The 20000-nt window shown below is 36.8% G+C and overlaps 2 protein-coding genes across 2 annotated transcripts in view; one reads left to right on the forward strand and one right to left on the reverse strand.

Annotated features, from left to right (window-relative positions):
* Positions 1 to 20000, reverse strand: part of LOC138696478 (NFX1-type zinc finger-containing protein 1-like) — a 106216-nt gene that overhangs the window by 84853 nt on the left and 1363 nt on the right. The gene's annotated exons all lie outside the window — the stretch shown is intronic.
* LOC138696482 (uncharacterized) overlaps positions 11261 to 20000 on the forward strand; it is a 31927-nt gene continuing 23187 nt past the window's right edge. The window contains exon 1 of the mRNA XM_069821499.1: positions 11261 to 11386. The gene's annotated coding sequence lies outside the window, so the exon portion shown is untranslated. The remainder of the gene's footprint in view (positions 11387 to 20000) is intronic.

The raw sequence follows: 20000 nt of genomic DNA on the forward strand, positions 1-20000 counted from the left end.
GTAATAACATTATAGCATTATGTCCATCTAGAGAAACTACACTTTCCAATGGTGAAATAATAATTAATTATACAAATCGGTTAATTTAGCTTCCGATATTACTTCATACAAACACAGAAACATTCTCTGTAGGCTATATTTCATAGCTTTCGATTGTTGCTGTCCAAGGCCCCTTATGGACGAAGTCATTTGTTTTTTATTTCATTATACGGCCTTAGATGGCAGTTATTTTAATTTTAAAACTCATTTATCTCATTAAATATCAGTCCTATCAAAATATTTGAAGGAATAAAACTTATCGGAAATTAGTTTTAAAGAAACTTTTGTTATGTAACATTTTTCACAAAAATCAATAATAAGCGAGATATTTCGATGTATTTAATTCAGGCCCCCTTATAACCCTCCTTTTAAATAATGTATTTTGAATGCCATATAGCCTAAAATCTAAGTTACAACGAACATAACTTATATTCCAATTTTCATCGAAATCCGTTCATCCATTATCGCGTGAAAAGGTAACAAACATACAGACAGACATACAAACAAAAATTTCAAAAAAGCGATTTTCGGTTTCAGGGTGATTAATTATATATGTTAGGACCAATTATTTTAGGAAAATCGAAAATTACCAGAAAAATTTCGGCTACAGATTTATTATTAATATAGATAACAGGCTGAGTATTGCTATTCCTCGGCCTCGAGAATGGCAGTCTCGATAATACGATTCTCGGAACTGGCGTTATCGGCCCGCTAGAATCATAGACTTACTAAATAACCACTAGACCGCTCACTGGCGCTAGTGTTATGCTCCCAAATTGAACAGCCGACGAGCGGCCATTTGTTTGGTTGAGCTAAATAGCTATGGTTCGTTCGTGTGCTGTTTTTAATTGCAGCAATATACACGGATGTAAAGATAAAGAAGGAAGGAATGTTACATTTCACTGATTAGTAATCTTTCATTTCTACGACGATTTTTGGTCCGTATTACGTTACAGAAGACAAACTATTGTACTTAAACGACTGTATTATGCTTAGGTCCCCTTTGAATAAAGATTCCCTTAACAGCATGTGGATAGGTGTAATCCGCAGAGAGAATTTCTACCTTACAACGAATCATTCAATTTGTTCAACTCAATTCGAACTACTTTCAAACTACGTTATTACCATATAGATTGTTATTGTCCTTCATCCACTCCATATCCTTCATTTTCTTCAAACAGATAATTATTCGCCGAATTTAAAGATACAGAAACTGTATAAATTATAAAACGTTAATATTTTAATATGACTGATTATTATTATTATTATTATTATTATTATTATTATTATTATTATTATTATTAATATTATTATGCTTATTATGCTTTTTGATTTCATATAGCAGTTTAACCTACAGATTAAATTAAAAAGTAAAAATCCTTTCATTAACCGTGGATATGAATATTCACATTCAGAGTTCCTATGAAAATGATGAAAGCCTGACAGCCAGAGTTGCCGAGTATCCCAATTTAGGCGGGATTCTCCCAATTTCGTGGTTAAATCCCGATAAAGCGAGTCGAGATTGGTAAAAATTCCGATTTGAGAGATAACAGCTTAGAACGTAATTTAAACAAATTAGTCTGAATTTCCTATTAACCGATATTTTTTATTTATATAGTGACTCAAATGGTAACTCTGTGAACATAGAGGTAACCCGAGGAAATTTAGTAAGTCTCTGAGGTAACCCAGCTGATTGCCGTAAGGCAACTTACTCTATTCGCAAGATAATAGTTCCCCTAGTTCTACAGCATTGTTGATTAATCCGTTTCGGTACCTAGTTGCTGCTCTCTCAATTAATAAACATTGTGTAGTTCAGGTGCGTTGAATGACAAAAAAGATAGCGTTTTGATATCGTATTTTTACACTAATAACAGACACATACAATTGCTGCGTTTTATAGTTTAGTGAACTATGTTTAAATATGGATTCATTGTCAGATGTACTGTTGCAGTACCGGACCCGAAAAAGAAAAGTTGCAAAGTTACTGTAATTTAGTAGCGAATGGTTAAAACATATTCGTGGTCAATAAAAGAAAAAACGATTAGCCTATAGTATTCACTGTACTGTGTGTCCTTCGTATTTTAGTGTTTCTCAAGGAGGCGAATATTACATTAAAAGCACGCAAACATTACTTTGCAGAAAACAATTATAAATCTTATGATAAAGTGATGATAAGTCTAATGTCTTAAGTCAGCTTCTGATATCTCGATTTCCCTCGCAGAAAACCTAGCAACTCTGCTCACAGCAGAAACATGTTATTAAAGGTATATCGGAAAGGAAGTATTGTTCCTGTAAATAAAAAACATTTAGCTTTCGGGTACGCAATACAACGCGTATTCAAATGGCATTTTCGAAATCCCGCGCGTTTTCTACCAACAAATGGCGGCTTTCCGCTGCTTCAATCTGGGAACATATTTCTCACTTTTCCGCTATGGCGTGGTAGGGGCTCGGCTAGAATCAACGAGCACAGAATGCATAGAGTAGATATAAACAGCTTGGAGGTGAAGCCGCTTTTGTGGACAGTCGCCATTATGATTCTACCAAAACATTGCGCTCCCGGTTAGCACATGGGCAGTTGATTGTGATGTTGCATCGTTGTTTTAATTAATAAATTAACTAATTTCAATATGCCTGCATGTTCTGCGTATGGCTGCACAAACAGGTTTCCAAAAAAAATTCCTGGAATAACTTTTCACGGGTAAATATGCATGTGTGAAATGTACTTATTACCGGTAGGCTAGATACGGTAATGATGATTTAGCCTAAGTTAGTCGGTTAGATTCGTATTGTTCACGTATTTGTTTGATTAAGAGAAAGGATTAGTGTATTGATATTATTGTAATTAATTTTTATAATCACGAAATCAGACATGCTTTGCAGACTTAGCATTTACGAGCGAAGCTAACCTAACAACCCATGTTGGAAGTTTGTGTCGAGTGCTATAGAAAACTGGTGTAACGAGGTTTCTCTTAAACCGAATGCACGTATTCGTTTGATGAAGAAAAAGAAATAGTGTATTAATATTATTGTAATTAATTTTTATAATCACGAAATCAGACTTATGCTTTACAGACTTAGTAGCTTCATTAACTCGGTCGTGAACTGACTTGACACACTTGGTAATAAAACTTCACTTTTGTTCGCCGTTATAATCTAATTATATACTATAAACGAAGAGCCTATCAAATATTATATGGTTAAGAGCATTCCATTTTTTCTCTAAACAAAATCGGGACATCTATACGAAATACTGGCAAAAGGAAGAGAATGATAATTTGCGTTAAGAAGCAAGTTTCATTATTAAATCGAAGCAAATGGATCAACCTATAAAAGTAATTATTATAAGGTAGCATTTTTATTGGACTAGTAGCAAAATAAGGTCAAACTGTTATTTTCCTTTTTTATCATTATTGTTTGTTTAACCTTCCAGATTATCTATTAAATACCATACTGCAATTTGAAGAGCTGCCAATTTAATTAACCTGTATATATGTGATTTATCGATGACAGTTTCGTAATTTTTGCTAAAAATACGTGCATAGCGATTCTGTATTACGAAACAAACAAGAAAGTGTGAGTCCTACAAGAAATTAGGGACATATGGAATTCTTATTATCATAAGATCTTCTATAACGTAATAGCTATTTTGCAATGTTTTGGTAGCAACAAGATGGCGTCAGGTCCATCAAACCGGCTTCACTCCGTCCAATGGTATTAAGATGCTAGTGTCTACTCTATTGTATTCTGTGCTCGTTGGCTAGAATCGCCTACGAGACGGAAGAGGCTGTTTGCCGGCCTCTATATGTAGATGTAGACACAAAATCTTTGTGCATCCTAATTGAACGAGCGTTTTAAACTTGATTCTTTCAATATTCTTCCGAGATTGCACGTGTACGCCCATGAAAAATTGAACCGTATAGATGCAGCTTTAGATACTCAAATGTTGTCACTTTTATTAATTTGTGAGACATATCAGCTCCCTCTCTACCGGTATCTGTCAAGAACCTATCGAACACAAACGATTGGCAGGCAGTCTTCTTGTGTCATAAGTCGTTTTGTATTAAGAAAACCAATGCACCATTCTCCTATTTCAAAATTTTGTCTATTCACAATATCCCAGGTACACTGATGTTCAAAGATATCTGACCCTACTGATCGATAGTGATCGATAATTTGTTGGTGTAAGTGTGGATTCTTTAATTATTACTTCTATGAAAGATGGCGCAGATAATAGTCGCTGTTGTCAATCGTAGATAAATATACCCGTGTTATAGAATTCAATTATTCATCCCGCTCTACTGATTGTAAAATAACACTGAGTTTGGCTGGAAATCGCTGATATGGTCTCTTGGAAGAATAATTTCTGTTTAATTTACATAATCATTTTCCCTGACACTTCTTTAACGGCTCCCAATAATGGTGTCACCTATTGAGAACTAGCGGAACTCTTTCAAAGTTTGTCAATTTTTCATATCCTTGGTTCTGCCTTTCCCGTGGTTGGAAAGTTCGCTTATGCGATCATAAAATCGTAGATCGGATACCTTTGAACGTCAGTCTATCTACTTACAACCAGTTGCTGCTTGCGTGTTTCTCCAGTCCTGTTTTACCTAATATTAATATCCATGTCACATAACTTGCAATGTGCAAACGTATCACCCTTTTTACTTTTGAATAACGATCCCTTTAAATTTTTAGATTGTTCCCATTCCCATTCCTGGTTGAGGGTTAGGGAAGGCCGTATAGCCTTAACTCTGCCAGGTTAAATAAACTATTATTATTATTATTATTATTATTATTATTATTATTATTATTATTATTATTAACCAGTAAAACGTTGGCGAGATCAATTTTAATGGAGGCGGAACAGGCCGAAAGGCCTAAAACCTTGAAGAAGAAGAAGAAGAAGGAGAAGGAGAAGAAGAAGATTATTATTATTATCATTATTATTATTACTATTATTATTATTATTATTATTAACCAGTAAAACGTTGGCGAGATCAATTTTAATGGAGACGGAACAGGCCGAAAGGCCTAAACCTTGAAAAGAAGAAGAAGATTATTATTATTATTATTATTATTATTATTATTATTATTATTATTATTATTAACCAGTAAAACGTTGGCGAGATCAATTTTAATGGAGGCGGAACAGGCCGAAAGGCCTAAACCTTGAAGAAGAAGAAGAAGAAGAAGAAGAAGAAGAAGAAGAAGATGATGATGATTATTATTATTATTATTATTATTATTATTATTATTATTATTATTATCGTGTCCTCATTTAAGGCGCTTAGTTAACTGCGTACAATGCCGCCTAGTAAAGATACATGTTCTAAATGTAGCGCTGCTTTCTTCGGCAGACAAAAGTTCCTAAAGTGTGTTGGGCCTTGTGGCCTAAGATTTCATCTTGCCTGTTTAAATATGAGTGAAGTGGAATACGATTTTTTCATGAAGGGAGGCATTTCCTCCTTCAAGTGTGATGAGTGTACCAGTGCTGCGAAGGCGGTTCATGGTGATAACACTCCTGTGAAACCGACCAAGAAGACCGATAAGAAGTTCATCTCGCCTACTAGAGAACTTGAACTACCTAATTTACAAAGTAAGGAATCTCTCTCTGTACAAATAGAGACGGTTCGATTGAATAGTGAATCCATTCTAGATACTTTAACAGTTATTCTGGAGCATGTTAAAAATCTTGAAAAAGAAATGGGTGAATTAAAGAGCGAGAATACTGCCCTCAAATTACAAATGGCCGAGATTTTGGTAAAAAATTCCTGTCCTTGTAAGCCTGATCAGATTGTCTCTAAATTGGGTCAACAGTCCACTGTTCACCCGGTTACTAAATCCTACAGTAGTGTTTTGTCTGACACTGTTAATTCTCGCAATCATGCGAAGTCAGCATCGAGTACTTCATTTGCTCTTACTCATCATAACAGTAATGAGGTAATCTCTGCTGTCGTACGCACAGACGATAGCACTGTTGCGTTATCAAATAACGTAGACTCTGATGGTTTTCAAACTGTCACTCGCAAAAAATTTAAGAAACGAGATCCTAAAGTTGGCACTCTAACTAATAGCAACATAGAAATGGCTCCAGAGAGAATCAGAACCAAATCTCTTTTTGTTTCTAGATTTAGTCCTAATGTAAACGAAAATAATATTAAGGATTCACTCTTTCATCAACGTAAATTAAGGTCTCTCGAAATAACTAAATTGAAAACAAAATACCAGTCGTATTCCTCTTTTCATATCTCAGTTGATGAGAGGGATTTCGAGTTAATTAATAATTCTGATGTTTGGCCTGCGGGATGCCTCATTGCACCCTTTTTTGGTAAACTTAAACCTGAGCAGCATTTTGCTCCACCAGGTACTTCAGTTGATTCTAGGGTTAATGCCTCTTAATATTATTCTCTAACTCTCAATGCACAGTTCTAATAATCATCTTGAGATATTTTACCAAAATGTTCGTGGTCTTAATAAAAAAATTGATGAAATTTTTCAAAATGTAGTAAGTAATAATGATATCATTATCTGTCTTACTGAAACATGGTTATCTGAATCAGTATTAAATATAAACTTATTCCCTAACAATTATACTGTGTTTCGAGCAGACAGAACGTATGAGGACACCAATAAAAAAAGAGGTGGGGGTGTCCTAACAGCGATTAACAACCAGTTACCTTTTACCTGTCGGCGATATGATTTAGAAATTATTAATGAATGTGTTTGGATTGAAATTAAAATGGCTGATGGTATTAATTTATTAATTGGAAATCATTACTTCCCACCTGATTTCGGTCATAATCACTTAAAATCTTACCTCAATTTTCTTGAAAAAAACCTTGATACTCATAATTTTAGAATAGTAATTATTGGTGATTTCAATTGTCCTGGTATGGATTGGTCAACTGGTTTTAATCTTAATGATATTCATTACTACTCTAAAATTAAGTCCAGTGATTTATATTCCTCGTCTTGCCTTCTGGGATTAAACCAAATTAATTTTACTGTTTCAAGTAAAAATCTACTTGATCTTGTCTTTACTAATATTATTAATAGTACAGTAAAACTAGCCAATCATTCTCTAGTTTTGGAGGATTCTTATCATCCATCTATCTCCATTAATCTTGAAGTGTATTTGTCGCTATCTGATCACTGCCAATCTAGTACCTTCATAAATTATTCTCAAGGTGATTACTTGAAACTCTATTCCACTCTATACAATCATGATTGGAATTTCATATATCAAACTACTGATGTTAACGTTGCTGCTAACGCGTTATCCCAGATTATGAACAAAGCTATTTCTCTTGCTGTTCCTGTCACTTTCGTAAAAAAATCGCACTATCCTAAATGGTTTTCAAATACCTTGAGTATACTTATTAGGAAAAAGAACAAAGCACATAGAAATTTTAAGAAATTCAAAACTGATCACCATTATCAAATTTTTTCCAATTACAGAAAACAAGTTAAAGCTATGATTAAATCTGACAAATTTAAATGGTTACAATCCATTGATGAAAATTTGAAGAATGAACCTAATAAATTTTGGAAATACGTAGAATCTTTTCGTAAATCCAATAATTATCCCACCGAATTATTAATAAATGGGATTCACATTACTGATCAGCAAGAAATTGCTAATGCATTTGCTAATCAATTCAAATCGATTCAAAAACAGCCTAATTCTAATCTCTGTTTGTTGGAGTATAATTCTACTGACTTCTTATCCTTACCTAAAATTACAGTTGATGACGTTTCTTTAGCCATAAAAAAGCTTAAACCTAATAAATCAAAGGGCACTGATGGCATTCCTAATTTTATTATTAAGGGATGTTCTAATATTCTAATACCCGTTTTAACCTTTATATTTAATTTAAGTTTATTAACCGGTACATACCCTATGCTTTGGAAAGAAGCATCCGTTATTCCTATCTTTAAGAATGGTAAAAAAAATGTTGTTTCCAATTATAGACATATTTCAATATTAAACAATTTCTCAAAAATTTTTGAAAAAATAATCCACAAACATGTTTCATTTTATGTTAAGAATAAAATTAATTCAGCACAACATGGTTTTACTAAAGGTAAATCAACAACTACAAACTTAGTATCCTACCTTAATCTTGTTATGCCTGTTGTTGAAACCCAAGGTCAAATTGACTCAATTTATATCGACTTTAGCAAAGCGTTTGATGTTGTACCTCATAATATTCTGATAAATAAATTAAAAAACTTTGGTCTCTCTTCTAACTACGTGAGCTGGTTTGAAAACTATTTAACTAATAGACAATGTTGTGTTCGTCTAGGTGATTCTCTCTCGGACCCATTTAATTGTTTATGTGGAGTTCCCCAAGGATCTACATTGGGCCCTCTATTATTTTTATTATTTATTGATGACATATGTAAAAGAATAAGTTCAAACTACCTGTTATTTGCTGATGATCTCAAAATCTTTCGCTCAATAAATAGTTCTGCCGATTGCCAAACTCTTCAAAATGATATTAACTCCATTGAACTTTGGTCTGATATTAATGGAATGAAAATTAATTAAACAAAAACTTTTGTCATTTCGTACTCTCGAAAAACTACTTCCATAAAATTTAATTATTCTCTTAATAACGCCTGTATTATTAGGAAAAATTCTATAAAAGATCTTGGTGTACTACTCGATTCTAAATTATACTTTCACGATCATGTTCAATATATTTATAATCATTCAATAAGAATGCTTGGTTTAATAAGGTCTATAACTTATTCTTTTTCTACTCCTTCTACTTTACTTTGGTTCGATCTAAACTTGAATATGCATCTGTAGCCTGGAATTCCATTACTTCAACCGATTCGGTTAAATTGGAAAATATTCAAAGAAAATTTATTTCCTTATGTGCTTTTCGATATATACCCAATTCCACTGACTTTAACTATGATATTACCTGTAAATATTTTAACTGTTGTAGCCTTTATGCTAGACGTCTAAATCTTGATTATCAATTTTTTTGCAAAGTTATCAAAGGTGATATTGATTGTGAGTCTATCATAAACAATATCAGCATTCGTATTCCTACAAAAGGTTTAAGATTTCAAAAAATGTTTTATAACCGAAATTCAAAATCACTTTCTCCAGTCTGTAGATGCATAAAATATGCCAATTTGCATGGGCACAATTTAGATCCTTTTAAGGTTTAGTTTCGTTTTGATTATTAGTTTTTACTGTTTGTACTCAATTTTATTTATGTATATTTTTGTTATTTAAGATATTATTTATTTTTGTTTTGCACCTTTGTATCTTCTGTTTGTGTATTGTGCTGAACTATAATTGGCCTCTGGCTGTTGTTCAGCACACAAATATTAATAATAAATAAATAAATAAATTATTAACCAGTAAAACGTTGGCGAGATCAATTTTAACGGAGGCGAAACAGGCCGAAAGGCCTAACCCTTGAAGAAGAAGAAGAAGAAGAAGAAGAAGAAGAAGATTATTATTATCATTATTATTATTATTATTATTATTATTATTATTATTATTATCATTATTATTAACCAGTAAAACGTTGGCGAGATCAATTTTAATGGAGGCGGAACAGGCCGAAAGGCCTAAACCTTGAAGAAGAAGAAGAAGATTATTATTATTATTATTATTATTATTATTATTATTATTATTAACCAGTAAAACGTTGGCGAGATCAATTTTAATGGAGGCGAAACAGGCCGAAAGGCCTAAACCTTGAAGAAGAAGAAGAAGAAGAAGAAGAAGAAGAAGAAGAAGAAGAAGAAGATGATGATGATGATTATTATTATTATTATTATTATTATTATTATTTGTAAGTCTGTGAGTATTCCTAGATCCTTCACTCATTGTCACTGATCACTTCGACACATACTTATCAAAAGAAAGAAAAAATTGTATGGCACGCTGTGTGAGCTGTGAGGTAGCATGTACGCACTGAAATTTCTAAAAGAAACTGAAGGTCAGACGATAAGAAGCTCTTTGTGTGTAGCCTATGTGTGATAGAGAAGGAAATACAGCTGCATGGTTGGTGATTCCCAGAATGCCTATCACATCAATCCCGAGTGGTGCATGTGCATGTCAGAGAGGAAGGGAAAGAGAATGGCAGAGAGATCATGGAAAGGCTACTTGACCGTAAACATGAAGGCGATTGCCATTTTTATAAATTACGAAAATTTTAATTTAAAAAGGAAAAACATGAAGGAGACTTCCATAGATTTTTTTTCGTGAAGGTTACTTATGAACTGGCCACTAGAAAAAATTGTTAAAATACGTTGAAAATGCCTACGATTTGTACAGTGCCTTTCGCTGTCGAGTCGCCCGTTGCACGGCGGCCGGCGATAGCAACCGTTGATAACCGAGCTCCCGACACTGCGGCGACTTCAATCCCCTTCGTAGCAGCGTGCGAGTCATTCAGTCAGTCTCACAGCGGTTTTGTTTCAGCGTGGTCGTGCTTTGAAGTGCTCCGTATGAAATGTTATTTCTATATTAGTGCTACAAGTGTTATTGTGTTTGGTAGTAAATGTGATTTCTGTATTAGTGCTGTGCTATAGTTTACATAATGCCTCGACATACTTACACATTACAACAAACAATTTTTAACTGAATATCCACGTGTGCCTGCCTCTCAACCCCCCCCCATCTTAAATTCCTGGCTACGCCAATGCAATTGGTGACAGTCCCAACAGGCCTTTTTCATGTTTAAACATGTATTTCCGTCAAATTTTCGAAATGTATAAAAATAATAAAACAGAAAATAGCAAATTCTTTTATTGATATCAGAAAACAACCCGCCAAGACGACTGGATATCCACAAAACACACATTGGGGCGTACGCAAAATTATTACGGCCCAAAGTTACTCGCACTTCCTAGGTTTCGAAAACAGGAATAAGGCGGCAACGTCGCAATACCTTCTAGGGTTGGGGGGCGCGGCCTTGTCAGCTGATGCCGCATTCCACGGCTTGCACAGGAAACTTAAATTTCGATGACCTCAGCATGACGAGCTACTAAACTCTTTGTTAACGCATACGAATCATACATCTTGCAGGGAAGTTGTAAGGCGATTGAAACCATAAAAGCTCACTGTTGTTCATGAATTGTTGCCAGTGATAATGAAAAAAGGTTGTAACGTGCGAGAGCGACTTTTATCTATGGGGGCACTTGAAAAATAAGTATATGCAACGAACGCCCACACATTAGAAGAATTGAAAGCAAGTATCAGGCGTGAAATTGACTATTTCGGAAGTTGAATTAATACGTGTAAATGCACATTTCCTAAAAAGATGCCAGAAATGTGTGGATGAAGGAGGGCAACATTTCCAACATCTCATGTTATAAGGTAGTGCTGCTCATCGGAGTGACTACTACCGCGGATGAATAGGAGATTATAAATAAAGCTCTCCACCGGTGATCTCCGGTACTACCGTAGGTGGAACAGGGGACATACGGAGGGATGCGGTGGTTCGGAGCGAAGCGAAATTGGAGGACGTAGAGCTCAAGGACAACCGGGGCGTACGGACTGAGGGTACTTGTGAGTGGAATAAAATGGCACCAAATCGCATATCCGTCGCATGGAAATTCTTTAATTTAGTTGAAGATAATAATAAAGTCGCACGCTGTTAACTTTGTGGGCGAATTCACTCTAAGGGTGGTGGTACTTGGAATTTGTTAGACCATTTGAAGCGATCGCACAATCGCGAACTTGAAGAAAGTAAGTAAATTTAACTGTTCAAAACACTTTTGAACTCTTTTAAAAAGCGTGTTTACTTTGATTTATATATAAAAGTTCTAATGAATAATTTCGTGGTTTTGTGTGCAGACAGAGTAACATTGCGAATGAAAAACTGAAAAGCAGAAGAATTTCAGCAAAAAAGGGCCCTCTAAGATTGATCCAGCATATTGTTACGAGATGAAACTCCAAACTTCAGTGATGAGCCGCTTACTTGAAATGAAATATGAGTTGGTGAATGTGTTGCCAGAAAAGCCAAACGCTCCTAGGACGCTAACAGGTCCGTATTTGGAAATCTCTATGGCGTGGATCAGGTTAGATAGATTCTCTGAGTAGGTCTAAATTTTAAAATGTAGGTATGTAAGTGTTTAGGTTAACATTAAGAGCCGCGGTTGTGATACTCGTACTTGCAGTCAAAAATAAATTATTACCATTCAGATACACATTGACGGTTAATTAGTGATATAATCGTTTTCGTAGTTTTAAAATTACGCAAAACATTTGATACGACTTTTTGAACTGCTTTAGTGCTATTGTTCCAAAGGTTCACAGTATAGAAAAAAAAAGTCTTGAAATTTCTATAAAACGTAACTTTCGAGGCAATAAAAATCATACATAACTTATATGGAATATTTAAAAGGCAACTTGAGTTATTAGATTAAAATATTGAGTTTCATTCTGAAACTAAAGAAATGTGTGGTAATAATATAATTACAATTATCCTTAAGTTGATATCCGCTTATATTTTCTATTACAGAGGAAGAGTGGCGCATTTTAGAAGAGACAATTCAAATACTGACACCCTTTAACACAATGATCACAATCCTGTCTGGTGAAGAATCTTAATAAATTATTTTGGACAGTAAACTTTAACCCATTGATACCACACGTTTCTTTTGTTCCATTCTGAAACTCCCTTAATATATTTTACGCTAAACTAAACCGATTAGAATAATAATTGACAAAAACTGTTTGTGAATAAACGAGTGTTTCCAGGAAAATTATAAATGTCTACATTAGCTACTGAAAAGCTTCACTTCTGCGTTAGTTTTCAGTTAATTTTAATGTTATTAATTTGATCAATTAGCCTACATAAAACTAATACACTTTTCCACGTATACTATGAATTTAAAAAAAAAAAAAAAATCTGTCAGCTAACATAGTACTTCAAGCAAAACAAGAAAAAAAGAGCCGAAGAAAGAGAGAGATAAATAAAAAAGAGAAAATAAACAACTGAAAATTACACACTTATTTTAAAAGATACGCGGGACGTCAGCGGACTCCAATCACTACCTGATCCGATTAAAGGAATGCTCAGCAGAAAATGTATGTCTGCGTCGCAGCACATATACAACCTGCGCGGCATCAATCGGAGGTAACCGGAGGTCTCCGATTGAAAGCGCACAAACAACCGCTCCAGAGAAAAACCTAATCATAAGCAGCACTATTACAAGCTACGTAATTTTACTCAATTGTGAATGGTCATTTTCATTGTACATTGTATATTTGTACTGAATTGGCTGCGGGGGGTAACATCGGTTGCTATCGCCGGACGTCGTGCAGCGGGGGTTTTGCTTTCGATTTGCCGGGAACTGGGCTATCATCGGTTGCTACCGTCAGCCGCCGTGCAGCGGGCGACTCGACAGCGAAAGGCACTGTAATATGAAATAGTGGAAATTGGATGTGATCACTGGGAGACAAGACAACAGTGTGGCACAGAAACTGTGCTGTTGACTTGCTTTAGGGTTTTATCTATTCTCTTCAGGTTTTAGGTTTAAGAAAATTGATTATGTTGGAAATCTGCTAGCGAACAAGGAGTGGCAGAAGAAGGTTGGAGATGATTATATTGTCTAATGCTGTTGTTGCGCTAAGTAATCTTGGTGGTAATTCAACAGGCGGGAGACTGTAATATGTGCTGACCTGGTGGAAGAGATTAGAAGTGAAATTTTTATTGATTTTGTGTGTGTGTTTTTTTTTTTTTTTGTTTTTGTTTTATTTCATCATACAACATGTCCCATTACACAGCGTAATACTACATGCCTTGGTTTTCTTATTAGGTTTTTATAAATATTTTTCTTATTTATATACTATGCAGTAATAATGGTTAATTTTCGGGATGTTTGGCCAGTTTTATAGTTCATATTCATAAATAATAACTTATTGTTTTAGTAAAAAAAAAATGAACACATCCGTTATCTTATCATTTGAAAATGTATCACTATAGTCAACACTAATAGCCCATACTTAAACACTTAACATTGTAACACTTATACCCTTATAAATTCTCCAACTCAATAGCATTAATAAATTTTCGATATTCATTCATGAACTTTCCTATTAGTTGCGTTTTATTTGCAGGCCATGTTCCTCCCTTTTGAATTATATTTCTTTTTAGTTTCTTTCTGTCCTCGTCGAGTTTGTTACAGTCATATAGGATGTGGTTAACTGTTTGCTCCCCTCCTCTACAGGAACAGGTTGAGTCTTCAGTGATGTGGAATCGTTGGTAGTATGCTCTTAGTCGTCCATGTCCTGTTAACATTGTAGTGAGGTTTGGTGTCAGTGTTATCCTTAGTTTAAGTCTTTTTGCGACTGTAGGAAAGTATTGTCTGGTTTCTTCTCCTTTCGTGGTGTTTCTCCATTCATTTTCCCATTTTGCTATACTTTCCTCTCGCAATATTTTCTGGATGGTACTTTTTGGGACCTTTTTGTAGCACTCCAACTCTTCTAGTACTGTTGCCCTTTTTGCCAGTTTGTCTGCCATTTCATTCCCTTGTATCCCTATGTGAGCCTTAACCCATCCTATATCTATTGTCCAGTTTTGTTTGCTTAGTATTCTGAATTTCTCCCTAATTGATTCTATTAATTGATTGTGGTTTTTAGTGTTCCGTAGTGAATCTAGTGTGACTTTACTGTCTGTGTATATTGCTGCATTTTTAGGGCTGTTCAACATTAGATCTATTGTCTCAATTTTTTCCATTGCCTTTAGGATTGCTAGCTGTTCTGCCTGATTGTTAGAACAACGTTTGTCTAATTTGTACTGTAGCTGATGTACTATTTCATTGTTGATGAATATTGCTATTCCAGAGCCTACCCCTTGTTCTGTTCTGCTTCCATCCGTATATACTTCAACAGTGTAATTCTTCTTTAGGTTTGCCTCCTGTATTGTAGAAAAGTCCGCTGGGTGAGGCCATTTCTTGTAATTTAATGGAATATCCACTTGCCATTCTGAGCTTTGTTTCATTATTTTGTACTCGTCAGCGATTTCTCGTAGTTTGTAAATGATTGGTGTCAGTCCTGTCAATACGCAGAGAGCTTCAGTGGAAGTGGTGCGAAATGCTTTAGCTATTTTTATATTTATTAATCTTTGCACTCTTATGTACTTCGTGCAGTTGTATTTCCTGTTAAGTGCTTCTATCCACACCGGTGCTGCATAGGATAACAATGGTAGGATTGCACCTTTGTATATCGTTTTTAGAGCTTGATGTTGAAGACCCCAGTTCAGCTTGGCTGATTTGGATAATGCATGTATTAATTTAGTAGTTTTCTCCGTAACGTGCTGTATGTGGTCATTCAAGTTGAAGTTCTGGTCAATAATTATTCCTAAATATTCTTTCCACTTGCTCTATTGCTTTGTTGTTGAGGTAAATATTTATGTTTCTTCCGTCTTTGCGTTTTCTGTTGATCAGCAGAGCTTTTGTCTTTTGTTCATTGAACCTGATTTTGTTGTTCTTGGCCCAGTACTCGATTTTTTTTAGTTCTACATTAGCATAATTTTCCGCCTCCAGAGTGCTTGTACCTTTTGTTATTACTAGTAGATCATCGGCAAATGCTACCACTTTTGTGTGTCTTGTGTAATTTAAATTGAGTAGCGAATTGTACTGTAAATTCCAAAATCCAGGTCCACTGCAGGATCCTTGGGGGCAGCCCTTGCTTACTTTTCTCTCAATTTTAATGTTGTTAACTGCCAATACTGCAGTTCTCTGACTGAAGTAGTTTCTTGTAAGATTATACAAATTGCTTGGGCAGTTGAAATCTCTCAGGCTCTTCAGTATACTAGGCCACCAGGCTGCATCGAAGGCTCCCTGTACATCGAGACTTATCAACACCACACTCTGGCCGCTTCTTAAGTTTTCTTCAACGTAGACTTTGACTGCCATTGCTGCATCTGTAGTACTTTTTTGTGGTGTAAAGCCATATTGACTATCGTTAACTAAATTTTTTGTGTACACATGATGAGATATTCTGCTGATTAAAAGTTTCTCTAGCACTTTCCCTGCTGTGTTCAATAAACTGATCGGGCGATATTTTCTGACCTCTGAGCTTTTTTCGTTTCCTGGCTTCACTATAGGTATTAATGTAGCTCTCTTCCATTGCTCGGGGAAATTACCATTTCTTAGACAGCTGTTATAAATGGCAGTCATATATTTCGGAAAGCTTTCAAAGACTTTAAGTAAGATCTTACTAGTGATTCCATCTTCTCCAGGTGTTTTCCTTGAATCCATTCTTTCTAAGATGTCTTTTACTTCTCCCTGTGTGAATTCTCGGTCGTTCTGAGTTGCTATGGAACTGAGGTTTTCTGTTCTTACAAGTTTGTGATATTCATTGTCCTCAATTTCCTTGTCTTCTGGAACGAAGTAATCCAGCATGTAGTTCATTGTCTCTTTAAGATCTTGTGTAGCTGTGCCGTCGGGTTTCATTAGAGTAGTCAGATGTGGGGAGCTTCTTGTTTTTCCTGTTGCTAAACGATAAACTGCATTCCAGGGATTGTTTGATGATGTGAGATTGCAATACTGTTTCCATGATTCTATTTTTTCTTTTTTTATGGTTTTCTCATACTTCTTCTTTTCTTCCATATATTGCGTTTTTCGCTGTTCTCTCAATTCATGATAATTTTTTGTTTTTTGGTATCGTCGTCTTAGTGCATTTGTCTTTTTGCGCATAATTGTCAGATCAGTGGTCCACCAGGGGAGCGATTTTCTAGTGTGTGTGTGTGTGTGTGTGTGTGTGTGTGTGTGTGTGTGTGTGTGTGTGTGTGTGTGTGTGTGTGTGTGTGTGTGTGTGTGTGTGTGTGTGTGTGTGTGTGTGTGTGTGTGTGTGTGTGTGTGTGTGTGTGTGTGTGTGTGTGTGTGTGTGTGTGTGTGTGTGTGTGTGTGTGTGTGTGTGTGTGTGTGTGTGTGTGTGTGTGTGTGTGTGTGTGTGTGTGTGTGTGTGTGTGTGTGTGTGTGTGTGTGTGTGTGTGTGTGTGTGTGTGTGTGTGTGTGTGTGTGTGTGTGTGTGTGTGTGTGTGTGTGTGTGTGTGTGTGTGTGTGTGTGTGTGTGTGTGTGTGTGTGTGTGTGTGTGTGTGTGTGTGTGTGTGTGTGTGTGTGTGTGTGTGTGTGTGTGTGTGTGTGTGTGTGTGTGTGTGTGTGTGTGTGTGTGTGTGTGTGTGTGTGTGTGTGTGTGTGTGTGTGTGTGTGTGTGTGTGTGTGTGTGTGTGTGTGTGTGTGTGTGTGTGTGTGTGTGTGTGTGTGTGTGTGTGTGTGTGTGTGTGTGTGTGTGTGTGTGTGTGTGTGTGTGTGTGTGTGTGTGTGTGTGTGTGTGTGTGTGTGTGTGTGTGTGTGTGTGTGTGTGTGTGTGTGTGTGTGTGTGTGTGTGTGTGTGTGTGTGTGTGTGTGTGTGTGTGTGTGTGTGTGTGTGTGTGTGTGTGTGTGTGTGTGTGTGTGTGTGTGTGTGTGTGTGTGTGTGTGTGTGTGTGTGTGTGTGTGTGTGTGTGTGTGTGTGTGTGTGTGTGTGTGTGTGTGTGTGTGTGTGTGTGTGTGTGTGTGTGTGTGTGTGTGTGTGTGTGTGTGTGTGTGTGTGTGTGTGTGTGTGTGTGTGTGTGTGTGTGTGTGTGTGTGTGTGTGTGTGTGTGTGTGTGTGTGTGTGTGTGTGTGTGTGTGTGTGTGTGTGTGTGTGTGTGTGTGTGTGTGTGTGTGTGTGTGTGTGTGTGTGTGTGTGTGTGTGTGTGTGTGTGTGTGTGTGTGTGTGTGTGTGTGTGTGTGTGTGTGTGTGTGTGTGTGTGTGTGTGTGTGTGTGTGTGTGTGTGTGTGTGTGTGTGTGTGTGTGTGTGTGTGTGTGTGTGTGTGTGTGTGTGTGTGTGTGTGTGTGTGTGTGTGTGTGTGTGTGTGTGTGTGTGTGTGTGTGTGTGTGTGTGTGTGTGTGTGTGTGTGTGTGTGTGTGTGTGTGTGTGTGTGTGTGTGTGTGTGTGTGTGTGTGTGTGTGTGTGTGTGTGTGTGTGTGTGTGTGTGTGTGTGTGTGTGTGTGTGTGTGTGTGTGTGTGTGTGTGTGTGTGTGTGTGTGTGTGTGTGTGTGTGTGTGTGTGTGTGTGTGTGTGTGTGTGTGTGTGTGTGTGTGTGTGTGTGTGTGTGTGTGTGTGTGTGTGTGTGTGTGTGTGTGTGTGTGTGTGTGTGTGTGTGTGTGTGTGTGTGTGTGTGTGTGTGTGTGTGTGTGTGTGTGTGTGTGTGTGTGTGTGTGTGTGTGTGTGTGTGTGTGTGTGTGTGTGTGTGTGTGTGTGTGTGTGTGTGTGTGTGTGTGTGTGTGTGTGTGTGTGTGTGTGTGTGTGTGTGTGTGTGTGTGTGTGTGTGTGTGTGTGTGTGTGTGTGTGTGTGTGTGTGTGTGTGTGTGTGTGTGTGTGTGTGTGTGTGTGTGTGTGTGTGTGTGTGTGTGTGTGTGTGTGTGTGTGTGTGTGTGTGTGTGTGTGTGTGTGTGTGTGTGTGTGTGTGTGTGTGTGTGTGTGTGTGTGTGTGTGTGTGTGTGTGTGTGTGTGTGTGTGTGTGTGTGTGTGTGTGTGTGTGTGTGTGTGTGTGTGTGTGTGTGTGTGTGTGTGTGTGTGTGTGTGTGTGTGTGTGTGTGTGTGTGTGTGTGTGTGTGTGTGTGTGTGTGTGTGTGTGTGTGTGTGTGTGTGTGTGTGTGTGTGTGTGTGTGTGTGTGTGTGTGTGTGTGTGTGTGTGTGTGTGTGTGTGTGTGTGTGTGTGTGTGTGTGTGTGTGTGTGTGTGTGTGTGTGTGTGTGTGTGTGTGTGTGTGTGTGTGTGTGTGTGTGTGTGTGTGTGTGTGTGTGTGTGTGTGTGTGTGTGTGTGTGTGTGTGTGTGTGTGTGTGTGTGTGTGTGTGTGTGTGTGTGTGTGTGTGTGTGTGTGTGTGTGTGTGTGTGTGTGTGTGTGTGTGTGTGTGTGTGTGTGTGTGTGTGTGTGTGTGTGTGTGTGTGTGTGTGTGTGTGTGTGTGTGTGTGTGTGTGTGTGTGTGTGTGTGTGTGTGTGTGTGTGTGTGTGTGTGTGTGTGTGTGTGTGTGTGTGTGTGTGTGTGTGTGTGTGTGTGTGTGTGTGTGTGTGTGTGTGTGTGTGTGTGTGTGTGTGTGTGTGTGTGTGTGTGTGTGTGTGTGTGTGTGTGTGTGTGTGTGTGTGTGTGTGTGTGTGTGTGTGTGTGTGTGTGTGTGTGTGTGTGTGTGTGTGTGTGTGTGTGTGTGTGTGTGTGTGTGTGTGTGTGTGTGTGTGTGTGTGTGTGTGTGTGTTTTTTAACAGTATATATTTCAACATGCCCCATTACATAGGTAATATTACATGTTTTGACATTTCTAGATAATTACATTTTTAAGATTGCAAATTTGCCAGTTGCGTAATCAATAAATATCTGTGTGATAATATTTACGATGAGAATAAATTATAGTTAAGTACCATTCCAAATTCTGAATTCTTGCTCCTTCCTACTTACAAAATTTCAAATTACATTAGCATTATTAATTCAAGATTATAAGAGCCTGTGTTTCCCTAGTTACAATTTTAAATTACCTCAGCAGCAATAATTTAAGTATATAACACTCCTACATATTCCTAGTTACAGTTTTCAATTCAATAAGCAACAAACACACAAAAGGATAAAGATAATATACCAGTAAGTTACACAGTTTGTGTGTGTGTTTTTTTATATATATTGTGTAATGGGTTTGACTTTGGTGATTGTGTATACTGTTCTATTTTGTGTGTGTGGTGGTAATTGAAATGCTTTGCGCAGAAGTCTTCGTTCTAGAGATTCTAATTCTGATAGTTGTGAGTTTGAAACTCTAGAGAACAGCTGGGACACGTGTAAAATTGACGGTCGGATAATTGATTTATAAATCAGTGCAGTTGTGTGTGGGCGGCACCTGGCTTCGCTTGGTTACCTGCAATATTGTATAGGAGTTTAATGGCTTACGTGATGCGTGATTTAATC

This window comes from Periplaneta americana, chromosome 3, assembly GCF_040183065.1.
Source record: "Periplaneta americana isolate PAMFEO1 chromosome 3, P.americana_PAMFEO1_priV1, whole genome shotgun sequence".
NCBI lineage: Eukaryota > Metazoa > Arthropoda > Insecta > Blattodea > Blattidae > Periplaneta > Periplaneta americana.